Source organism: Nyctereutes procyonoides, unplaced genomic scaffold, assembly GCF_905146905.1.
Source record: "Nyctereutes procyonoides isolate TBG_1078 unplaced genomic scaffold, NYPRO_anot_genome, whole genome shotgun sequence".
Taxonomy (NCBI): Eukaryota; Metazoa; Chordata; class Mammalia; order Carnivora; family Canidae; genus Nyctereutes; species Nyctereutes procyonoides.
In genome coordinates this window covers 13,859,359-13,884,337 of record NW_026575024.1, presented here as the reverse complement: position 1 = coordinate 13,884,337, position 24,979 = coordinate 13,859,359, and positions in this window count along the sequence as shown.

The following is a 24,979-nucleotide window of genomic DNA, read 5'->3' as shown; positions in this document are numbered from 1 at the left end:
GGCAAATGAATGAATGACTTTCCTATATCCAATCCAAGCACTATGGCTTTTCTTCTCCTGTGTGGGTATCTTAGGGAACCACAGTGGTATTATTAATCAGGTGTGACCTCCCCCCTGGGATCCCCAACCTAACAGAGGGCATGACAGTGACCCAAGCTAGGACAAGTAGGATCTCCCTCTTTGGGATTTGAGCTCAGCCTGAAACACACGTGAGTGCGTTCACTCCTGCCTCCTTCCAGACAGTCCTTGGTCCTGCCTGTTTCTCTCCCCAGTTCTGCAGCCCAACTGACAAATCCATGAGCACCTGACATCCATGCCTTAAAGTCTCTTTTACTCCAGGTCACTAAGGGTAGGGTTCCAGGGCTTAAAAATCAAGAATTGCAATCAAGTGATGCCTGGCCCTTCCTGACACTTGACCTCTCACCCTGTCCACATGTCTGTAAAAGTGATGACTCAGATATTTGGGGGTGGGGTGGGGTGCAAAAGTGATTTAAATGTTCCACGGTCCAAGCACCTTTTGAGGTCTGAGTCTCTCCCACAACATCTCCCTTCAGAAGCCAGGTTGCCTGGCTTCTGTCTAAACCTTCCTAAGAGTTCATTTCACCATTCTCTTAGAATGTTTCCTCCTACCGGACTGCAATCTATATTTCTCCTTCTTGCTCCTGCAGTATCTGGCCAATTAATAAAAGAATCAAATGCTTGTCTTGTCTTTCCTTGTGTGGATTCTGTTTCAGAGTGGGGAATGCCAGGATGTCAAGCCCAAGAATCCATATTTCTCTCTTTGTTCCTTCCTTCTACCTTTCCTCCACATTTTCTTCCATCTCTTCTTTCTCTTGGAGAAAATTCACTTGTTTACTCACCAGAATCCAGATTAAGTCCCGCATTAAACAATGCAGCTATTAAGATAGTTAGTCCAAAGGCCTAACTTTGGCTCAAGCACAGACCTCCCCTAACTCTAGCCAGCAAGCAATTCCACTCTCATTTACCCAAAAGAAGTGAAAGCATGTGTCCACATGAAGACTTGCACATAAAGTGTTGATGGCAGCATTATTCGTGATAGCCCAAAAGTGGAACCACCACCTTGCACCCCTGTGTCCATCAACTGGTGAATGGATAAGCAAAACGTGATATATCCATACAATAGAATACTACTTAGCAGTAAAAAAAGAACTGGCGTTGCATGCAATAAGATGGACGAATCTAAAAAACATGCTGAACCAGAGAAGCCAAATACAAAAGGGTAGATGTTGCATGATTCCATTCCTATGAAACTCTAGAAAAGACAAATCTACTCTGTGGTGACAGAAAGCACACCATGGTTTCCTGGGGCCAGCAAGAGACAGGGACACAAAGGACATCTGGAGGGTGATGCAAATGCTCTATTTCTCCATTGCAGTGGTAGTTGCACAGGTATAGGCATTTGTCAAAACTCATAAAACTGTACCATAAAATGTGCCCATTATACCTGATTAAAGTTGATTTTTTAAAAAACTTGCTTCGATAAACTCTCACTCTGATTAAAACTCTTATCTGAGCATCATTCAATGACACAATAAGTTCTGAATATTTTTAAAGGTAAAAAGTTTTTTAACTGCAAGATTACCTTTTGAACTCTGAAGCTATCCAATAAAATAATTTATTTCACAATATCAAGTATTCAGAAGTATGCAGAGCAACAGGAGTTGTCACGAGCTGCTGATGGGAAACCCATCATTATCTGGTATGCGCAGTCCAGCAAGCCCATTCCTGGTTGTGTGTGCAACACGCACCCCAGGACACTTGTGTGAAGATGTTCAGCATTTGTTGTTCATGGTGAAATATTAACGTGGGCAGGGAAGGACTCCGAATGTCCAGCAGAATGGAAACAAAATACTGCTATCTACAAGGGAACATTATATGGCAGAGAAGGGCCATGTAGCAAAATAGATATATCTCAAAATCATGTGGTAAGTATAAAAAGTAAGTTTCAGAAAGGTACCTATTGAATTAATGCCATTTATAAAGGTTTTTAAAACTTGCAATATAATGCTATACTGTCCATATAGATGTATAAATGGTAAAATTACAAAAACAGGAATACTCAAAGTAAATATTACTCATAAATACCCATAAGTAATACTTAAAAGTAAATATTTATGAATACTCATAAGTGAAAATTACATTATGAGATGGTGTTGTGGTTAGGAGCGTGGGCTCTGGAAACAGTTGAGCCGCTTCCTACTATATGATATGCACTGGTTTTTGAAATTGTGTTTTCTAAGTAATTTATTCAAGTACCGTATTTCAAGTAATTTTTCCTTCTTCTGTTATCAATGCTGAAAGTTGGTCTTTTATCACTTTCTATCTTGATCAGTCTAGCTAAATGTTTATCAGTTTTATTAATCTTTTCATAGAACCAGCTTTTGGTTCCATAAGTTTCACTATATCGACTGCTTTATTTTATTGATTTTTGTTCTTTATCATTTCCTTCCTTCTACTTATTTTGGGATTAATTTGTTCATCTTTTTAAAATTTCTTAAGATGGACTCTTAGGTAATTAAAACTAATGTTCTAACAAAAAATTGGAAGATATACATCTTCCTCTACATCCTGCTTTAACTACATGCTGTACACTCCCATGTTTTCTTATCATTATTATTCTGTTTAAAATATTTTCTAATTTTTTTGTGACTTCTTCCTTGACATGTGTTCTGTTTAATCCCCAAGGATTTGGCAAATTCTCTAGATATCTTAGTGATATTAATCTCTAATTTAATTCCACATGATCAGAGAGCATCACTGTATGGCTTCAGTCTTTGTGAATAGACTATACAATAGGGCTCATCATGCTGAACATGAACTGAGAAGATTTTTATATTTATCAATCATTGCATAAATTCCCTATCATAAATTTCCCATATGAATTTGAGGGGAACATAATTCAGCCCAAAACAATTGGTTATATAGTTCTATTTTAATTTTTGTATTGACTTTCAGCTATACTACTTTGCATTACTTGTTAGTTGCTGTAGGAATTACACTGTACATCCTTAATTTTTCATAGCCAACTTACAATTAGTCTTGTACCACTTTATATAAGATGTAGACTATTGTAACTGTACAGGTCCACAGTATCCCATCAACAACTATGCTATAACTGTTACATTATTAAGTTGACATAAATTACAAACCCAGTAAGACTGTGTTAAAATTTTTGTTTCAACAGCCATACATATTATAATGAAATCAAAGGGGAAAAAGCAGAAATACACTCTTTGGCTATCATCCAGCTATATAACATGTACAAAAATTTTTTTTAAAGATTGTATTTATTGAGGCATCTGAGTGGCTCAGTCAGTTAAGTGTCTGCCTTTGGCTGGGGTCATGATCTCAGGTTCCTGAGATCCAGCCCCACATCAGCTCCCTGCTCAGTGGGGAGTCTGCCTCTCCCTCTGCTGCTTCCCCTGCTTGTGCTCTCTCTCTCTCTCTTTCTGTCAAATTAATTTATTTATTAATTTTTAAAAGATTTTACTTATTTATTTATTTATTGAGAGAGAAGAGAGAGAGAGAGAGAGAGAGAGAGAGAGACGAACCCTGGGATCATGACCTGAGCTGAAGGCAAACACTTAACCAATTGAGCCACACTGGCACTTCTGATAATATTCTTCATTTTTTTTAAGATTTTATTTATTTATTCATGAGAGACACGCACAGAGAGGGAGAGAGAGAAAGAGAGAGAGGCAGAGACACAGGCAGAGGGAGAAGCAGGCTCCATGCAGGGAGCCTGACGTGGGACTTGATCCCGGGTCTCCAGGATCAGGCCCTGGGCTGAAGGTGGTGCTAAACTGCTGAGCCACCAGGGCTGCCCAATATTCTTCATTCTTGAATAATATTCTCACGAGATAAAGAATTCTAAGTAGACAGGAGTTGTTTTTTCTTTCTCTCTTTCATGATTTGAAAAAAGTTTTTCTACTGTCTTCTGTCCTCTATAGTTTCTCATGAGAGGTCCAACCTTAATAAAGTCAATGCCCCTGCATGGAATATGATGTTTTTCTCATGTTGCTTTCAGGATTTGTTCTTCAGTGTGACTTGGGTGTGGCCTTTCTCATCTTTATTCTTTTTGATGTTCATTGAACACCCTGAATCTGTGAATTTGTGTCTTTCATCCAGTTGGCAACATGATCAGCCAATTTTTTCAAAGATTCTTCCCTGTTTCATTTGAGCTTTCCTTTTTCTTCTCCCTCCATCTCCCATGAAATCAATTTCAAAGTGTGTTTTGAATACCTGCAGGTGAGGGGTAGGGAAGGCTTGTCAAAAATGCAGATTCTTGGCCCTGCTCCAGACCTTCAATTAATCTCCGGGACTGAGACCCAGAGAACTGGGGTTAAGTCCCCTTGTGTGATTTTTATGCACAACAGAGTTTGTGAATGACCACACAGCATTTTACAGGCTTCAAGGGAAGGACCATGTCTGATTTATCATCTTTCACACATTCCTGATTTGTTCCAGTGTGCCTCATACCACACCTTATACATAGATGGTGTTAAATATACATGTTTACTTGCATGTAATATTCGTACTAATATATGTGATTTATCCTTCATAATTCAAAAGGCATTTCTATTGCCAGTCTTTACCTCATCAATAGGTCTTAAAGTTGAGATGGTGGTAGTTCATACCACATTAATAAGGACTCAATTAGGTTTCTGGTTTCAGACACACAACCCTAACTGGCTTAACCAGAATGAAGGAAACTTGTTAGCCCATGCAACTGAAAAGTCCAGTGTTTGTGTCAGCTTTAGTCACGGCCAAACCCAGGGCACTAATAACACATGACTAGCACCTTTTCTCTCTGATGCTCACCTCTTCTTTCCTTTCGTTTTTTTTTTTTCTTACATGCAGATCTCTTTTCACTTTTTTAAAATTACTCTTTAAAAGATTTTATTTATTTATTTTAGAGAGAGAGAATGAGCAAGAGAAAGCACAAGTGGGGGAGAAGGGCAAATGGAGAGGGAGAAGCAGACTCCCTGCTGAGCAGGGAGTCTGACAGGGGGCTACATCCTAGGACCAGGGGATCATGACTTGAGTCAAAGGCAGACACTTAACTGAGCCACCCATGTGCCCCAGATCTCTTCCCACTTTGAGATAAACACTGTTGTCAACAGTTCTGGGCTCACATGGTCCTCATTCTTTTGTTCTCAAGTGGAGCAGCACTTTCCCAACATCTCCAGACAAAGCCCTGGAAAACACTCTTATCAGCTTGGTTCGATTCACATGCCTATTCTTAAACCAAGGGCTACAGCCAGGGAGATGGATGACTCTCTGATTGGCTCTCTTGAGTCACATGGTCATCCTTGAGGTAGAAGAAGCAGGACCATGAAATTGATGGCCCCTATGTGGGGGAAAGGAAAGGATACTGAGCACACAAGGTAACAGATGTCTCCTTCCACAGTTTTCGACATAATGGATGTGAACTCCTGTCAATGCCTTTCAACTGAGAAACTTTAGAATCACATTTGTAAAATGGGCCCCCTTCTTACGCCAGGGAGGTTAGAGCAAATTCCATAAACCAGTCATTCTCAACCTTGGCTGTAAATCAAAATCCCCTTGGCATGCTTCCTAAAACTACAGATGCCTGGACCCCTCCCTGGACCTAAGGAAGCAGAATCCCGGTGGGTGTGACCAGAGTGGTGTATACAGTTTGATGTGTAGAATGGTAATAGTTTTTCCCAACCAGCATACATTCCCTTTCCTCTAGAAACAGCAGTTTTCCTTCTAAACTTACTTCACCAAGATTGGTCCATGAATTGAGGGGCATGTACCCAGTACCAAGAGTGAGCACGTGACATAGGCTTAGTCAAACAGAGCATTTGGTCCCTTGGTCCACAGTCATTGATTCCAGGATGGACATTTGATGCAACCTCAGCCACTGAGACCCAGTCCCAGAATTTTAGTGGAAACTTTGGGAAAGAGGTCTGTCCTGTCTTTCCATTGGAAGCACTAGCTGTGAGGATGATATAAGCCGCAGGGGCCAGGGACCATCACACAGGGAGGACTCACCTGAGAGTAAAGCCTTCAGTAGGCAAAATCAAACTGAAGAGAGAAAAGGATGATCTAGAAATTCTTAGGACTCTCTAGAATCTCTTGGGGCAACTCCCCAAGAATGAGCCAACATGTAGAAGATCCTGACAACTGAGGGTATCACAGAGAAATGAGGCCAGAGTCCTAAAAGCATCTCACTGCCTCACCTGCAGTCTAGGAGTTAGGAGTGCTTCTAACCTCCCTTTGAGAGAATTCAGTCTGAGTTGTGTTTTCTGCTGCCTGTGTTCTCCATTCATGTTTCAAAGCTTATTCATTCAACTGTTTATTGAGAGTCTACTGTGGCTCAACACTATCTTAAATACTGGGGATACAGCAGTAATCAAAACACAAAGCCTCCCTGTCCTCATGGAGATTACAGAGGGGAGGGTTGACAGGCAATCGATAACACCTATCTGCATATATGCATACATAATGGGGTGTGGGATTGGCGGTGTTCCAGGCTGCAGAGTGGTCAGTGCAAAGGTTCAGACTTGGCAGCATTTTCACGGAACAGCAAGGAAGCCACTGTGGCCTAGGAAAAATGAGTGAGGGAGTGTGGGGTATGAATAAAGTTCAGGCCCTCACAGGGGCCAGACTAGGGGTACGGGGAGCCTGCAAGACTCTTGTCAGGATTTTGGCTTTTCCCCTGAGTGAGATAGAGGCCATGATAGGATTCTGAGCAGAGGAAGGTCATGATTTTTGTAGCTTTGGGCAAGTCAGCTCTGTGAGCCTCGTTTGTCTCATGTATGAAATGAGGATGAATCCCATTAGGCAAACACCACAGTAATCATTGTTGCAGGCAAGAACCACTCACGAATGCTCGTATCAGTAGGCGAACATTTGCAGAGAAACAAGATCCTTGCGTAGCTTCCAAGTTATACCCCCAAGCTCTTTGTTAATTAGAAAGAGGGAAGTACTAACTTTATAGTAGTAAACCAGTAAGATACCACCTTGACCAATGATCAAGGTTAACATCACCAGTAATAAGATACATCAACATCGCATAGTCCCTGATAAGGTGCCCCGAGGATGCAAATCACTTCTGTGTAGTGTTCTTGCCAAAAAATCGCAACCTCAATCTAATCATGAGAAAACATCAGACTAGCCCAAATGGAAAGACATAACTGATCACTACTTACCACAAGTGTGGAAGCCATGAAAAACAAACAAACAAACAAAAAAAGATGGAGAAATTGTCACAGTTGGAGGAGATTCAGAGACAAAACATATAATGCAGCATGGCTTTCCGGATTGTCTTTGGGGACAGAAAAAGGACACGAGTGAGAACACTGGCGAAATTTGAATAGGGTCTATAGTTTAGTTACTAGCATTGTACCAATGTTAATTTCCTGAGCTTGGAGATTGATATTGCACAACGGTATGTAAATTGTTAACATTTTTAAAAAAATTGTTAATGTTAAGGAAAGCTGGGTGAAGAGTATATGGGAACTCTCCGTACTATTTCTGCAATTCTTCCAAAAGTCCGAAATTATTTCAAAATGCAAAATTTAATATTGGAGCGAATAATAGTTCTTGCCATCCTGAGATGGTATGTGAACTGAACGCACATAAAGTCTGCAATGCAGTGCCAGATGAGCGTTCTGTAAATGATAGTGATTATTACTGCTAGCTCCTTTACATCTGCTATCAAACACTTGCTCACATAGCACCAAAGTGCACCCCACTGCGTGCTGGCTTGTGCTGTCTCTTGCGCTCAGCAGTGACTTCTCTGTTTGGGACTGAGTAAACAGGATTCCTCATATCCATCAGTCCTAAAAGCGCAGAGTTTAAACAAAAGCAAAATGTGCCTTCTGGCTGCCTGCATCACTCTGATTATGAAATAGAAACCAGAGGCTCCTGAGTGCTGAATGCACCAGACTAACAACCCCGCCTCCTCTTCCCCCAGAAGCAGATGGCATAATTTATTTGAAAAGGTCTAAGAGGAAAATGAAGAAAGCATCCACTCTCAGGTTGACCTGCCAAAGTGTCGATGACAAAGAGGCCACATTAGGTCTTATCCTGGATCACATTCCACCCTAAATCAGTGGTCTCCAAACTTCTGATTAGGCGAGATATTTTGAAACAGCTCCCCCCCCTTATTTATTGTTTTACTTACAAATTGCATGCATATACTACTGTATTGACATATTCTGTGAATGATAAAACTTTAAAAAATGTAAAGAGGTGATGAAAAATAATTATTTTGAAAAAATTATTCAATGACAAATCATTACTATCTGAAATTGAAAAAAATGTGATGAAAAAAGCCTTCGTCATTTTTAAATTCTTGGTTTATAATTATTGGGTACAGTATATATCAATACTTGAATTTAATGGCTGTCATAAATGAAAAAGTAACCTCATTACGAGGTCTTCCGCCTGGAAGAAGGGGATCACTCGCTGCAGTTATTCTAAAAAAAATACTTCCCTTCTTTCAATTTCACACACCAATTTTGCAAACGTATTTGTTGAAATTTGTCTAGTCCTCTCTCTTTCCTGAGGTAAAGCTATGTTGCTCTTGAAAACTAATTGAAAAATATTGAATTTTTACACTTTTGACACATGATTTTAAAATCTGCTGAAATATTAGTTTGTGGTGATTTTAATTATATTAGAAAGTCCTGTTTCCAGATCTTTGAAATATGTGTAATTTGGGGCATTTCTATAAGAGATTTACATCATTTTGAATAATGTAAATATGTCAACAATAATCCCTTACAAGAATATTTTCAAACATCTGTTTTCAAAATGTTCTCTCCAAAGTCCCATTTTCTTTTAAAAACAATCCTTTTATTTCTTTCATTTTTTTTTTTTACCTTTACCTTTAAGGCCTGGATTAAGTAGGTGGCTGACCAAGTTCCTTGGCCATATTCCAAAAAATATGGAAAGGAACTGAAAAGTTATCCAAGAATGGAGAATGCACTCAATTTCTAAGTAGCTTTTGTCATTTTCTAAGTATCATAACTTAATCGATTTACCTTCACACATCACAGAAATAAATGAATGGGTGAAAGTGGGTTGCTGCCAATGCCTCAGCATGTCTCCAATACCTTAAGAAACCCAAGACTATCTCACACACAGAGGGGACACCGCTGCCAACTGGAATATTATGTGTTAGCAAAATAGAATTTCTTTCTTATTATTTTAGATCAAATGGATACTTAGAAGTTCTTATGTTGTGTTCTAGGTCTCAGTGGATGATCTGTCCTATTCCCGTGGGCAACACTGCCCTAAATCATGAATTCCAATCGGAGGTAACTGAAAAGCCTCAGAGCCGACTTTCTGCTGAAACAGATGCCAAGCCAGTAAGGTTTCTCAAACAAAAAAGAAAATTCATTAATACATTTTAGTCACACAGTTGGGGAGAAATTTACAGAATTTCAACTCCTGAAGGAGAAGTGGCTTTGAAGTAAAAGCTTCCAGTTAAAAACTTTTAAGTTCGGAGGATCTGCTGCACAGCACTGTGCTTATAGTTAACAATACTGCACTGTAGACATGAAAGTTGCTAAGAGAGCAGCTCTTACGTGGTCTCACTACAAAAAAGAGATGGTACTTAAGTGACGTGATGCAGGTGGTAGCTAAGGCTAGAGTGGTAATCATACTGTGATACATGAGCATCAAATCAACACACTGCACACCTGAAGCTTATACAATGTTAGATGCCAACTATACTTCAGTAAAGTCAGTGTGTGTGTGTGTGTGTGTGTGTGTGTGTGTGTGTAGGGGGGGACAGGTCAGAAGACTGGGATCTAATTCAGTTCAGTCTCTACCTGTGTGACTGCCTCACTTCCCCCATTTGTAAAATCAGAGGGTTGGGGGATCCCTGGATGGCGCAGCGGTTTGGTGCCTGCCTTTGGCCCAGGGCGCGATCCTGGAGACCTGGGATCGAATCCCACATCGGGCTCCCGGTGCATGGAGCCTGCTTCTCCCTCTGCCTATGTCTCTGCCTCTCTCTCTCTCTCTCTCTCTATCATAAATAAATTAAAAAAAAATTTTAAAATCAGAGGTTTGGATGTGATGCTGTCCGACTTGAAAGGGCTAGATAAGCATCAAATGAAGAGCTGCAAACTCAAATTCCTATAGATCAGGGGGGTAAAGAGAAATGAATGAAGAACGCCAGGGTTAAGACAGCAGGAGCGGTGGAGACTCTCTTAACCGGAGAGAACAACCACTACCCAGCTCCATCAGCCGATGCCATTTAGGCAGGCATGTGAGCCTCATGTCGACAGATGTTCCCTTTTTTTTTTTTCCGGGAGAAGCCAGGAAACCAGATGTTAAATGACATGTTCTTCTTACTAATGATGGCATTTAATTTAAAAGAAAAACTCTTCACTGAAACACTGTGGGGAACAAACAAAATGCACAGAGAAGTCAGTTGTTCTAGAACACTTCCACACCTGGAGACATCTCAAATTCACTGGCAACATTAGCTGGAAAGTAGCTTATTTCGCCCTGTCCTAACACCCTGGGTGTTTACATGTGCTGATGTTTATTTGCCTGGGAAGTGGCTCTCTAACAGAAATATTTGTTTTAACTGTAGTGGCAAATCATCCATTTGCCGAGGGGCAAAGAACGGCCAAACCTTCCGCCCCACAAACATTTCTCTAGGCTGGGTTATGAAAGCACTGCGGATTTGTTTGTTTCTCCCTGTTAACAGGGCCACAGTCATCTTGGGGGATGAGAAGATGCCCACCTGTCCAGATAGGGTGCAAGCTTACATCACAGCACTGCAGATCCAGCACCTGATGGCCAGACCCTGATGATCACAGTGGAAGTTCCACTCAGTCCTAACACATGGCATCTATTGGGAAGACCACTTCTCTTCTTTCCTTCTTTCTCCCATCCGTCTTTATTATCCAAGTCTGCTTCCTGGTCGACATTGCCATGTTTTTTAAAGGATATCAGGTTAATTCTTATCCTCCTTGCTTCACTGATTTCATGCAAATGATTGATGTCTAAATGCACATTTCAAAGGGGACTCTTTTTTTTTTATTTGATCCTTCAATCTTAACTTTGCCCTCCAAACATGCCAGAGATACCCAAAGCCTCAATTTTTAATATAAATTTACAAAAAAATTATGGAGAAAAATGGAATCCAAATGATGGACTTGTTTTTTTTTTTAAATAATCAAGTAGGAATTAATTTTTCAAAATAATTGTCTAGAGGTGATTCAATTTCACACAGTCTTTAAATATGTATTTGTCAGTGCTCTATGGCTTGAAGGGACAATTTAAAATTGATGTATATAGTAGGCTCTGAATCATAAATAAAAGCTCCTGCAGTTAAGCTTTGTCAGTTTTGCTACAAAACTCCATTTTGAAAATGAAATTCCAACTTCTTGATAAATCCCCTTTCCTCTCCCCTCATTCCAGTGTCTAAATAATTTTATCAATGGAAAGACAGAGGGTTGTTTTTTAATGATCACAACCTAGAGATGTTGTGGGAGGCAGAATTTTAAGACAGTCTGTCTTCATGATCTCCGCTCCCTGGTGTTGATGCCTGGAGAAATCCCTCCCCTAGTGGGGGGCGGGGAGGGAAGGACCTGTGATTTGCTTCTAGCCAATAGAATTTGGCAAAAGTGATGTGATGTCACCCCCTTAATAATTATATTATGTGGCAAAAGTGATCAACATCATTCCTGTAATTTTGTGTGTGTTTGTGTGTGTGTGTGTGTGTGTGTGTGAGTGAGTGAGTGAGAGAGAGAGAGAGAGAGAGAGACCGTCTGGCTGGCATGTACTAGAATAAGAGATGATGGCCAAACGTCTATGCATTAACTGCCTATGTTGGATGTGAGCTCCCAATGGTGAGTGTGAACTGCCCATGGTAAGTGTGAACGGCCTATGGTGAGTGTGCACTGCCTATGGTGGATGTAAACTGCCTGTGGTGAGGACCACATGGCAAGAAACTGCAGGCTGACTCTGGGATTGAGGACAGCCTCCAGCCAATGGTGTTTAAGGAGCTGGGCCCTCAATCACACAACCACAGGGAAATAAACTGTGCCAACAACCTGAATGAGCATGGATGGGGGTCGTTCCCTGGTTGCTAAGCCTCCAGGTAAAAATGAAACCTGACCCCACCTTGACTGTAGCATGCTGAGACATCGTGCAGAGGACCCAGGTGAGCCATACCTATACTCCTAACCCATATAAACTGTGAGTCAGTAAATATGTCCTGTTAGTTTGTGATAATTTATTACACAAGCAATAGAAAGCTAATACAAAATCCATTTGTGAGGTCTTTTGTAAAATAGTCTAATCACAGAATTTTAATGTTGAGAGAGACATAAGTCTGACCCCTTCATTTTAGGGAGGAGCAACTGGGAATCATATACAGGAACTGTCACAAAGCAAGTTGGTGACAAAGCCAGAAACCTGGAATCCTGCCTACTGGGGAATGGATTTTATTAAAAAATCACATGCCTAAAAACAGAAGAATGATCGCTGGCATTTCATTATGTGCCAGGTCTGTGCTATACGATTAACATAAACTATTTCTTCTAATCCAAAATCATTTCTCTTTATAAAATGATTAGTTTTGCTATGTATTTTTAATTACTCCAATAATACATAAGTACATCATCATCATTTAAAAAATCAAAGAATACAAATAAAGTGAAGTTTTCCTTGATCTTTCTTCCAACTTTCCTCCAAAACCAATCCCCCTTCCCTTTGAGGAACCGCTGTTATTAGGTCTGCGTGTACATTCCCAGAGTATATTGAGCAGATGTCTCTTCTAAACTGTCCACTGTCTATCAACTTGGTTTCTGATCTATTTTGTATATAGTTTTGAACCTTTTGCAGTCAAATTCACCAATGTCTTCATTATAGATTTTGTCTTTTTGTCTTTTTATTTTGTTTATTTTGTTTTAATCATTATTGCTGCTCAATTTTGCTCAAAGACTCTGCCCTGAAAAAAAAAAAAAAAGACTCTGCCCTGCTCTGATTCTGTAGAAATAGTCTCACGTTTTTTTCTAGGATCTTTATGCTTTCTTTTTTCTTTTGATGTGTATTTTTGTTACATTTGGAATTTGTTTTAATGACTGAGAAAGTTAAGAGTTAAACTTTCCCAATGGACAACCAATTGTTCCAAAGGCACTGAGTAATCCATGCTTACTCCATTGAGCAGCACAAATTTGCATAAATATCCATTTGTTCCTAAGCTCCCTATTTTATTACATTGATCTATTTGTCTGTTTATGCCAACACCTCTCAGTTTTGATTATTATGGCTCCGTTACCTGTTTTAGCCAATTTGTATTCATTTTCAAGCTGTTTTGGTCACACATTTCCTCTTCCAGCTGAATTTTTTTTTAAGATTTTAATTTTATTAAAAAATATTTTAATTTTATTTATTTATTTATTTATGAGAGAGAGAGAGAGAGAGAGAGAGAGAGAGGCAGAGACACAGGCAGAGGGAGAAGCAGGCTCCATACAGGGAGCCTGATGCAGGACTCAATCCCGGGTCCCCAGGATCACAGCCCTGGAGGCTGAAGGCGGTGCTAAACCGCTGAGCTACCCAGGCTGCCCTTCCAGCTGAATTACTGAATCAGCTTGGTACATTCAAAAAATATTGATGTAGGTGTCTTCATGTTCATGTGTATCTGTATGTGTACATGTATATGCATCTATATATGTACATGTGTATGTATATACATGTCTTCATGTGCATGTCTGCTTCTGTGTGTGGATAAGTGTCTGTGTGTATTTGTGTCTATAGCTCTGTCCACTGAGGGAGCCTGAGAGCAGAGACAGAATGGTAGCAAGAAGATGCACACACAGCACCCAGCTCCTGGTTTCTAAAATTTCTTTTCCACTAAGAGGAACTATAGATTTTTGGAGAAATAATTCCAAGACTGAGTCAGGACAAGTAGAAGATGAACTTGAACATCTTGTTGTGCCAGAAAGGAAGGAAATGTTCAAAGAATGACGAGGAGATGTCAAAGCGGCACAGAAGCCAAGGAGTCTCCCACTGACCACATCTGGAACAGTATGGCATGAAAATAAGTAGGAGAGTAGTAAGCTAAATGCATTGAATAAAAGAGTATGAATAAATAAGTTAATAAATTGAAAGTTTGATGAGGAACAGTCTTTGTGCATAGTCTCAAAGTATATTCTCACAAAATACTTATTAATTACAAAGGAAAGAAGAGTAGCTTGATAGTGGAGGAGGTTGGCAGACACCACTTTAATTAAGTATTGGAGTTAATAGCACCGTTAATGGGACAAATTGAAAACATGTGCTGTAAAGAACACATCATCGCCTCTATGGAATTCTTGCCAAAGAGAACCTGAATCTAATCATGAGAAAACATCAGAGTAATCTAAATGAGGGTCATTCTGCAAATAACTGATACTTTAATGGTATATTATATAATAAATAATGATGACACTATATTATAGTATCTGGAGTTATATACTATATATATATATCATGTATATAGTATTACATCTATTATGCATTGGAATGTACTGTTTTCTTTTAAAATATATATGTTTTATGTTTTTTATTTATTTAATTTTTTTTAAAGTAGACTCCATGCCCAGCGTGGAACCCTACATGGGGTCTGAACCCATGACCCTGAGATCAGAACTTGAGCTGAGATCAAGTCAGATGCTCAACCAATTGAGCCACCCAGGCACCACCCCATATGTATATATCTTTTAATTTCAATCTTTCCAGATCTTTTTATTTTTTTTATTTTTTATTTTTTATTTATTTATTTATTTATTTATGATAGTCACAGAGAGAGAGAGAGAGAGAGAGAGAGAGAGAGGCAGAGACACAGGCAGAGGAAGAAGCAGGCTCCATGCACCAGGAGCCCGATGTGGGATTCGATCCCTGGTCTCCAGGATCGCGCCCTGGGCCAAAGGCAGGCGCCAAACCGCTGCGCCACCCAGGGATCCCTTTCCAGATCTTTTTAATATCTAAATTCTTTGCAACAATTCTCTGAGTATTTATAAGCATGGTGTATACAAATATATTCTTCGTAAAATGTATAAACACTATTTATGACATTCTACAAGTGACATTTCCCATACATATAGATTCACCTCCTTAGATACTCGAAAATATGGATATACCAGGCTAGCCACTTCTTTTTGATTTGCCAGTTAGTTATTTTTCATCTTTTTACTCTTATAACCAATGTTCAAAGAACATCTTCCACATGATAACTATAGACTATTGACGTGTTTCTGTTTAGAAAGGAGATGGGTAACAGAATTCCTGGGTTACATTTTCTTTTTCTTTCTTTCTTTCTTTCTTTCTTTCTTTCTTTCTTTCTTTCTTTCTTTCTTTTTTTATGATAGTCAGAGAGAGAGAGAGAGAGAGAGAGAGAGGCAGAGACACAGGCAGAGGGAGAAGCAGGCTCCATGCACCGGGAGCCTGACGTGGGATTTGATCCCGGGTCTCCAGGATCGCGCCCTGGGCCAAAGGCAGGCGCCAAGCGCTGCGCCACCCAGGGATCCCTACATTTTCTATTTAAACAGATATTTCAAAATTTCTCTCCTAAGCGGCAGCACCAATTTGAGCTTACAAGTAATATTTCACAAGAGAAATCATGATGCACGCAAAACTCAATAGAGTATAATGTTGAATGTGGCAGTGTTACTCACTGTCTGTTCTCCCTTTCCACCAATATGTAACTTGGCACTGTCTGCTGAGATAAAGTCTACATTTTCCAAACTCCAATGCAAGTAGTTATGTCATTTAAAAATATATATTTTATTTATTTCAGAGAGAGAGAGAGCACAAGAAGTGGGGGTAGAGGGGAGATGATGGCGGGAGAAGCAGACTCCCCACTGAGCAAGGAGCTTGACTTGGGGCTTGACTCCAGGACCCCAAGATCTTGACCTGAGCTGAAAGCAGACCCTTAAATGACTGAGCTACCCAGGTGCTCCAGGCATGGTCATCACGTTCTGGCCAATAGGGTATGAATGAAGGTGATGTGTTCAACTTCTGGGCAGTTGCCTTATGAGAAAGAAATGAGCCTTACAGCTCTTTTCCCCCTTCCTGCTGGCTGAAGTTAGGGCACATTTTGGATTATAAAGTGGAAACCACTTGTTGATGATGGTAGAGCAACAACCGTGGGTCCCAGAGGACAGTGGAACCACCAAACCAGCCATCAACTGACTACCCAGACATTTAAGTGAGGAAAATGTATCAAATAAATGCCACATTGGGGGGATGTCTTTCTATCACAGCAGCCAAACTGATATCCTAAATAATACAGTCACTGAACACTTATCTAGTAAAGAAAGCAATCATTTCAAATTGAGGAGGTCAAAAAATATTATTTTATTTGATCTACCCAACAATTCAGTGAGAAGGAAAGTTTGTACATTGGTATTTAGCTGCCATTAATGTTGTAGATTGTTAAAAATGCTTATTGTACAACTATTGTATTCCCCTGGGGATTTTTTTACACTGTTGGAGAGGGCAGGCCAAGGGATCAACTCTGCTGAAGGAGCCGGGAAAAAATGCTGTCCAAACCAACTGGGGTTTTGGCAATGAATACACATTTGTTCACCAGTTTAGCATTTGTTTAGATTCCACTGTTTTGAAAAATTAAGTGGTTCAGTATTTTAAATTTGTTCCTAAGCCCAGTATAACAAATGACCTTTCTTCTCCTTAGGTTACTGAAAAGAATTTTCTTGTGTTTGTGGCTAATTCCTCAATGGCAGAGGCCCAGATGGGGGACAGGAGCGATGCTTAGGTCAAAAATAAACACAGATGAGAGCAGGATCCTGGATTTCCTGTGGCTCGTTCCATTTTCAACCATCCATACTGTTATATCTGAGTTTGGGTGGTTTTTATATACAGCATAAACTATACGGAAATTCTAGGAAATAATTCTGAATTACCAAAATTACAATTTACCAAACCTAGTTTTCCCCCTTGGGCTTATAAGTTTCCTCTTCAAATCTAGTGTTTTATTTCTAAGAATAGAATAACAAAAATCAGCTTGTTTTTAAAGAAGTCATTGGTTAATATCTGGTCCCATATGAACTTAGCTAATTAAATGTCTTTTACATTTTAAACTGTATTTCTAAATTTGATATTTTGGGTTTTCTTTGCAAGCACTTCAAGTGTCCAATATTTGTACTTAATTCTTTTAAATCTAATAAATGACATTTGTACATCGAGTCTTAAATTACCTTAAGTGTTCCAATGACTGCATACAAACTTAGCAAGATTTGAAAAGAAATTGCATGTTTAAGCAATGATTCAACTACATTTTAATTGTAATCAACAAGTCTGACCAACATGTCACTCTAATAATCTAAGCCTCCTAAACATAAGTCTCTTAAATTATGTAAAGTACTAAATATGAACAGATTCATTCTTAACCAAAAAATATTAAACTGATGTTTTTGACCTTGTCAAAATTTTTCACATTTATATCTGAATTGTATCTCAGCTAAAATATGCTTTCTGATAAAATTCCTTTCCCCGTTAGGACATTTCTATAATTAATATTGCTGAGGTTTAAAGATGCCTACCTTCTAGAGGAATTATTACCACCACGTCATAAGGTAGCTAGGGTTGCTTCCAACTAGACTTCTTAACCTGGGGTCTGTGTATAGAATTTGGGAGTTCTATAAACTTGGATGGAAAAAAATATCTTTATTTTTTCCCCTTTCTCTTTTTGGTAAAGTCTTATTTATTTATTTTTAGTGAAAAAGAAAGAGCACAAGCAGGAAGGGCTGAGGGAGAGGGAGAGAGAACCCCAAGCCAACTCCGTACTAAGTGCGAGCCTGACGCAAAGCTTTATCTCATGACCCTGAGCTCATGACCTCAACCAAAATCAAGAGCCTGACACTTAACCGACTAGCTCATCCAGGTGCTCCCAAAATATCTTTATTTTCACTGGCCTCTAAATGAAACTTAGCATTCCCTTCAAATATGAATGTGGCAACAAACCATAGGACCTATGACTCTGTTTCCAATAGAAATTACAGGTAATTCCATATTGTATCATGGTTGTTGCAATTATCTGAAATACCTTTTATACTCAGCTCTACTGCAAAATTATGGAAGCTATTGGGCCTGCTACTCGATCTTGTTAGTCAATGTATTAATTAATAAAGAAACTCATATGACTGTATCACAACATGCATATTTTTAGTGATGTTCAATTGAAGTATAATAAGCTGGGCATATTTAGAGTGTTAAATGTTATCATTTTTGACGTATATGCACACCATGAAGCTATCACTAATCAAGACACTGAACTTCCATCACCCCCAACAATTTTTTCATGTTCCTCTGTAATCCATCCTTCCCTCTACCTCATCCACAGGCAATCATAGCTTTGCTTTCTGTCACTATAAACTCATTTCCATTTTTAAGAACTTGACATAAGGGCATCTGGGTGGCTCAGTTGGTTGAGGGTCTGTCTTTGGCTCAGGTCATGATCTCGGGGTCCTCGGATTGAGTCCCACATCAGGCTTCCCACATGGAGCCTGCTTCTCCCGCTGCCTATGTCTCTGCCTCTCTGTCTCATGAATGAATGAATGAATGAATAAAATCTTTTAAAAAAGAAGGATTTTACATAAATAGCATCATGCTTTACGTGTCTGGGGCAGGGGGCGGGGAGGAGGGGATTCAGCTTTTATGCAACATAGTGATTCTGAAATTTATCCATGTTGTGTGTGTATCAGACATTTCTTTTATTCCTTTTTATTGCTGAGCAAGCCACTGTATGGTTATACCACAATCTGTTGATTTATTTACCTGCTTATGGACAGTTAGGGTGTTCCCAGTTTTTAGCTGTGACAAACTTGCTATTAACATTCAAGTAGGAGTCTGTGTAGATTTGTGTTCTCCTTTATCTTGATGTCAAATGGCTGGGTCATATCGTAGGGAATATTTAACTTTTCCAGAAACTGCCAGACTTTTTTCCAGGTTCCAAGATATGAGAGTCCAGCTGTTCCACATCCTTGCCAACATTTGGTACAGTCTTGTTAACTTTAGCCAATTTATGGCTGTGCAATGGTATTTCATTATAGTTCAGTTTTCATTTCCCTCATAACTAATCCTGTTGAGCATCTGTGTGTGTGCATGTGTGTGTGTGTGTGTGTGTGTGTCTATCAACCATCTGTGTGTCTTCCTTTTTGAAGCATTGGTTCAAAATTTTTTGCCTTTTTTAAAAATTGAGTTATTTGTCTTCTCACTATCGAGCTGTAAAAATCTTTGTATATTTGTTACACATTCTTTTTATTTTTTAAAGGATTTTATTTATTTATTCATGAGAGACACAGAGAGAGGCAGAGACACGGGCAGAGGAAGAAGTAGGCTCCATGCAGGGAGCCCAATGTGGGACTCGATCCCAGGATCCCAGGATCACGACCTGAGCCAAAGGCAGACGCTCAACCCCTGAGCCACCCAGGTGCTCCCTTGTCATAATTCTTATATGATTTTTAGATCTGTCTGATGGATATATTGTATTTCTACCAGCTTGTGGTTTCCCTATTTTTTTTCTCAGTTTTGCTTTTGGAAAAGCAAGTTTTATATTTTTAATGAAATCCAATGTATGAATGTTTTCTTTTGTGGTTTGTGCCTTTTATGTTCTGGGGAAGCTTTGCCCACTCCAAGGCTGTGGTGACTTTCACCTAATGTCTTTTAGAAGGTTTATGGTTTTAGGGTTAGGGTTGGTCTTTCTGTGTTGCATGAGGTAAGGGTCTAGGTGATTTTTTTTCTCACCAATATACAGTTTGCCAGCACCAGATGTGCATTACATGCATTTTTCTGTATTTAGAAGCTTTTTTTGGAGGGGGAGAGAAGATGTTCTGAGATTTCACCAGATTGCCAAACAGGTCCTTGGCACATGTTTTAGAGATTCCTGCAGAGTAAGAGATAAGGAACTGCTGACACTCAGGCAAAACGTTCTTGGTACCTATTCAGGAATCTATTATATCAGCCCCCGTGGTTTGGGGAGACCCTTGCTCGGCACGATGTGGTTCCATAACAGCCAGAGATTTGGGCCAGAGCACTAAGTGGGGTGTTGTCAGAGATGTGGACAGGAGGCCCTGAATTATACCAAGAATTGTTATGGCAATGATTTCATAACTTTGAGAAGGGTTCCTCACCTCCCCCAGTCTGTTCATGGAAGTCTGCAACTGCCTCCCATGTGATCACTTGACTAAATTCCACATGTTCTCAGTCCTCAGGTCATATTTAAGTCATCCTGCTTAGGCAGGGTGGTCCTATGTCCAAGTTTGCCTGGGACATTCACTCTTAAAAGTGTTCCACTCTCAAAAATTCTCTAGACCGAAAAAAAAAAGTCTCTAGACTGATCTTTGAATTTGAGGAACTCCTCTAATCTCTTCAGATGGTCCCTCTGCATTCAGGACCCCAAATTAAATATAGAACAGCAACTGGGTAGATTGTGAAGATCTCTGATGTCTCCCAGTCAGCATTTCTAAGATCATTGCCCTGATACTTACCGAAGACCTGTTGGCTTTGTTCACGATCAAAGACAGTACAGTAGGCCAAAAGCAAGGAGAAAAAGAGAAGTCACATGTGTTAAAAAGCCAGAAATCTTGTCATTTGATTTGCTTTGTCTTTCTAGGGAAAAAAGAAAGAGTGGCAGGGTTTTGAATGAAAGCATAAGGAGGTGACCTGGCTGGAAGAACCTGCTTAGAGCTCTATGGGTAGTCTTCACACCAGAATCAGTTTGAAAGCTGAACACGACAAAAGGTCTGGACAACCATCAAGGCATTTGCTCCATTACTGGATTTTACAATCAAGGGACAAAGGCTCCATCTTATTCTCCTCCCATTTAGCACATTCTCTGTGGTCCCCTAAGAAGTCCCCAAAAGGAAACTTGGACTTCAACCACCTGGGCCACTCTCAGTTCTCCCCCAACGAATACTCAGGACCTTTACCAGAGAACAAATCGAAAGAGAGAGCATAAAAGAAGACGAGAAGAAAGCCTTGACCTTATCTTGAGCTTTGTTCTGTTTCCTCAAAAGAATGGGTTTCTTGAACACCCTTATTCCTGTTTATTTATTTCAAGGTGGGTGGTAAAGGAAATTAGAACAGGCATCATGACTCTGGTCACTTTGTGTGCACAGCATCAAACCCGTGCCATATGGTTTGTGTCTGTCATTCACTCATCAACATTTACTGGGTGCCTACACATGCACCAGGCACTGTTGTAGGCAGAGGGGGTATAGCCATGAACAAAACAGCAAGTCTCCGCTCACATGGAGCTGACATTCTAGTGGGAGAGACAACCATAATAGATAAACAGGCAAATATGCAACACAGTGCAGTGGTGTGATAAACATGCCAAGGGGAGGAATGGGGGGCAGTGGGACAAGGATGCCGTCTTGGATGGGAGGTCAAGGAGGGCTTCTCTAGGGTAGAGACATTGGGCGGAGAGCTGAATGGATCAGAACGAAACCACCAACCTGCGACAAGTATCTTGGTGTCTTGATGCCGCTCTCCACAGGGGAATGAGCATCTCCCCCTGAGCCTCGGTGATCCTGAAATTCTGGAGCTCTGCCTGGAATTGCACCCAAGAATTGATTTCCCATTATTTTAAATGGGAAGACTTACAACGCATGACATGTCACCCCGAGCCACCAAACAATTTCCTTTTTTTTTTTAACCAAACAATTTCCTAAAGTGGAACTAAACACTTGAAATGCTGACCGAGGATCAGACTAGCTTGTTAAGATGGTTGAGGGCTTAAAGACTGGCTTCCTGATGACCAAGCAATTACTTAAGTTTGCCACAAATAGTTGCATTCATGGGGACACGGCCACATCTGACTGCATGTCTCTTTCTTCGCTTCATTCTGCACTTTGCAAAATGTAATGTGGATATTGCCTCAATAGTAGTGGAAACGTTCCTTTCCCTACATGTCCTACTGTCCTACATGTTATTCCTATAGAAATGCTACATAGAATTTTGAGGACACAAATATGAGTCTTTCTTTCCTTTTTTTTTTTAAAAAGATTTTATTTATTTATTTATTTGAGAGAGAGAGAGAGAGAGAGAGTGAGCAGGAACAAGGAGGAGAGGGAGAAGCAGGTTCCCTGAGGGGCTCAATCCCAGAACCCCAAGATCATGACCTGAGAGGAAGGTAGACACCTGATTGAGCCACACAGGCACCCCAAGCTTTTCTTTATAAATTCTGGTCTGATCATTTTGAGAGTCGAGGCACCTGGGTGGCTTAGTGGTTGAGCATCTGCCTTCGGCCCAGGTCATGATCCCGGGGTCCTGGGATTGAGTCCCACATTGGGCTTCCTGCAGGGAGCCTGCTTCTCCCTCTGCCTGTGTCTCTGCCTCTCTCTCTGTGTGTCTCTCATAAATAAATAAAATCTTTATTAAAAAAACAAACAAACATTTGTGAGTCATGCCTTCTATAATATTTAGGTATTAAATACAGAGAGGCAATCTTGTATTTGTATTGGGAAATTATTGACCAGGGAGATGTTCAAAGTATGCCTGCTTTGTGGCCTTGGATTAAGGATAATATAAGATTTTATTTTTTGCTGAAGGGTTTTTTCATATTTCTCAGGCTTGCCAAAACCCCCTTCCTCCACCTCCCCCCTCTCCATATTACATATTGCCTCTTTTATAAGGACCCACAGGAAACCTTTTCTCCTGTACAGATATCGGACAAAGTTCTGATTGCTTCAAATAGTCCTGTTCGTTTCTATCTCATAGGCATTGAGATTCATGAATGCAGGGAAGCACTTTGAAATTCATGGTTTTCAATCTTGACTCTGCAGAACTTTGGGGGTTCCTTCAAGACCCTATATAAGTACCCACAGGAGAGAGGTATGAGATTGGAGCCGAGATCCCTCACTTCCTTTTTCCATACTGAGCTTTTGTGCATGCTTGAAAGCCATTGATGTAATGATCTCATTTTCCTCTTTGCCTTGACGGCCAGGAAGCTCTAACTCCCAGTCCACCATTTGACAAGCGCAGAGGGCCTCCTGGCACACATTTTGATTTTCTTTTCTTTTCCTCCTGCTTTTCCTGTTTTAGTTATTCTGTTCCCATATATTGATGTTTTTGTATGCTGCCTCACATCCTTTTTGGAAAGAATCAAGGTTTACATGAATGCACTAAAAAAAAAAAAGGAGTACTTTTTGTTTGCAGGTGGAAAAAGAATGCATATAGAAATAAGGCATGAAAAAAAAGAAATAAGGCATGATTCAACATAGAGAATACACATGTGTGTTTGTAGGATATGTATATACATGTTGGATACTTTGTGAAACTTGCAGTTTTCCAAGCGAAGCTGGTCTTCTGGCTTGAGACAACATGTACTTGGAAGACTCTGGAGTGGGGAGAAAGTGTTTTACTCCTGGGTAGGCAAGCCTGTGCTCTACACTCCAAAGCTGCTGTATGGTTTAGCAGTTTTTCAGATTTTTGTCTGGGATTATTTTGCTGGTCATTCTAAAATGAGAACAAGTACTTAAGAAAAAAAATCAAGGTAGAGAGAGGGACAGAAAGGGGTCGCTGCTACATAGGAAGGCAGCTAGCTGCATTTTGGGGGGTCTTCAATAAGAATTGAGAGCCTTAACTCCTATCTGGGCTTCGACTTTATCTGCTGTGACTCTGTAGTCCAGTCCTTTTTCTCCCGAAGATGGGGACTCTCACCCTCTGCTGAACATTGGCATCACCCAGGGTGCTTTTAAAAAATACTCATGCCTCAGTCCCTCCCCCAGAGAGTCTGGTTTAATTGGTCTGGGGTGGGGCCTCAGCATGGGGATTTTTAAAAGCTCCCCTGGAGATTCTAATGTGCAGCCCTGGGTTGAGAACCACTGCCCTAAGAAAAGGAAAAAAATAAAATTAATAAGCACCTGCCTCCTGTTTATCTCTTAAGGTGCTGTGGGGGTGTGGCTGTGATTTATGAGATAATGGGCCAGATTCTGGGGAAGGAGTAAAATGAAGGAAACAGATTAACCCTTTGGGCTCCATAGAGTACCCTGAGGTAGTATGTTTGTCAACATTTCCCCATGATCTGCAGGAAGGAACCCAGCCTGACCCAGTACACACACACACACACACACGCACACACACACACACACACACTTATTCTTATTGCATGCAATCCACTTGCTATTTTCTAGGCAGGCTATCCCATTCTATTCCTTTAGGAAAAAAAACTCTGCTTCCTGCTACTGTTTAAATAAAATTATATTAAGGTTCCACAGGCCAACAAAAATGAAACACCTCCGGAGAGCATGAAGACACTTAATTTGGAACGACTTGGGGCTTTTTGCAAGATGCTGTGGGAAGTGAAGTTGTGTGTACAATGATAAGATTTGGTGAGCATCACTAGTACCAGCTACAGGCAGCGTAGAAAGTTTTTTACAAGCATGACCTCAGTGAATTATCACAAAAATATCACATGGGTAGAGGTATCTTCGTTTTAGAGATGAGGAAATCATGGCCAAGTACATATGTATGTTCTGCCTCTAGGAACAGAAGAGTCCCCTCGGAGCTACAGGTCTGGTGCTTACTTGGCTCATGGAAGGAGAACAGCCATGCTTACTGAGTACATTTGCTTCTACCTAAACCTGTAAGAGTGGAAAGTGGAGAATCAGCTCTGGCCAGAGGTGGATGCAGGTATGGCAGGGCCTGCAGCACACACAATTTGGGAACCCAATTTAAGAAAAATGATAGAAGCCCAAAATTAGGTACAAACGTGGATATTTCTTTGAATTTAAGAAAACACATCGCGACAAATTCAGATTTTTAAGAAGCCGAAAAATATCACAAACATCACAAAATTCCCAACTCAACTTTCCCTTGACTGAATCTCCAAAATGCCGGTGGTGGCCACACCCACACCACCCCCTCGGGATCAAGTACTAGAGTGGAGAATCAGAATGGGAAGAGACAGCCCTTTACTGACTGCACCTAAACGACAGTATGTTGATAGGGACCTAGA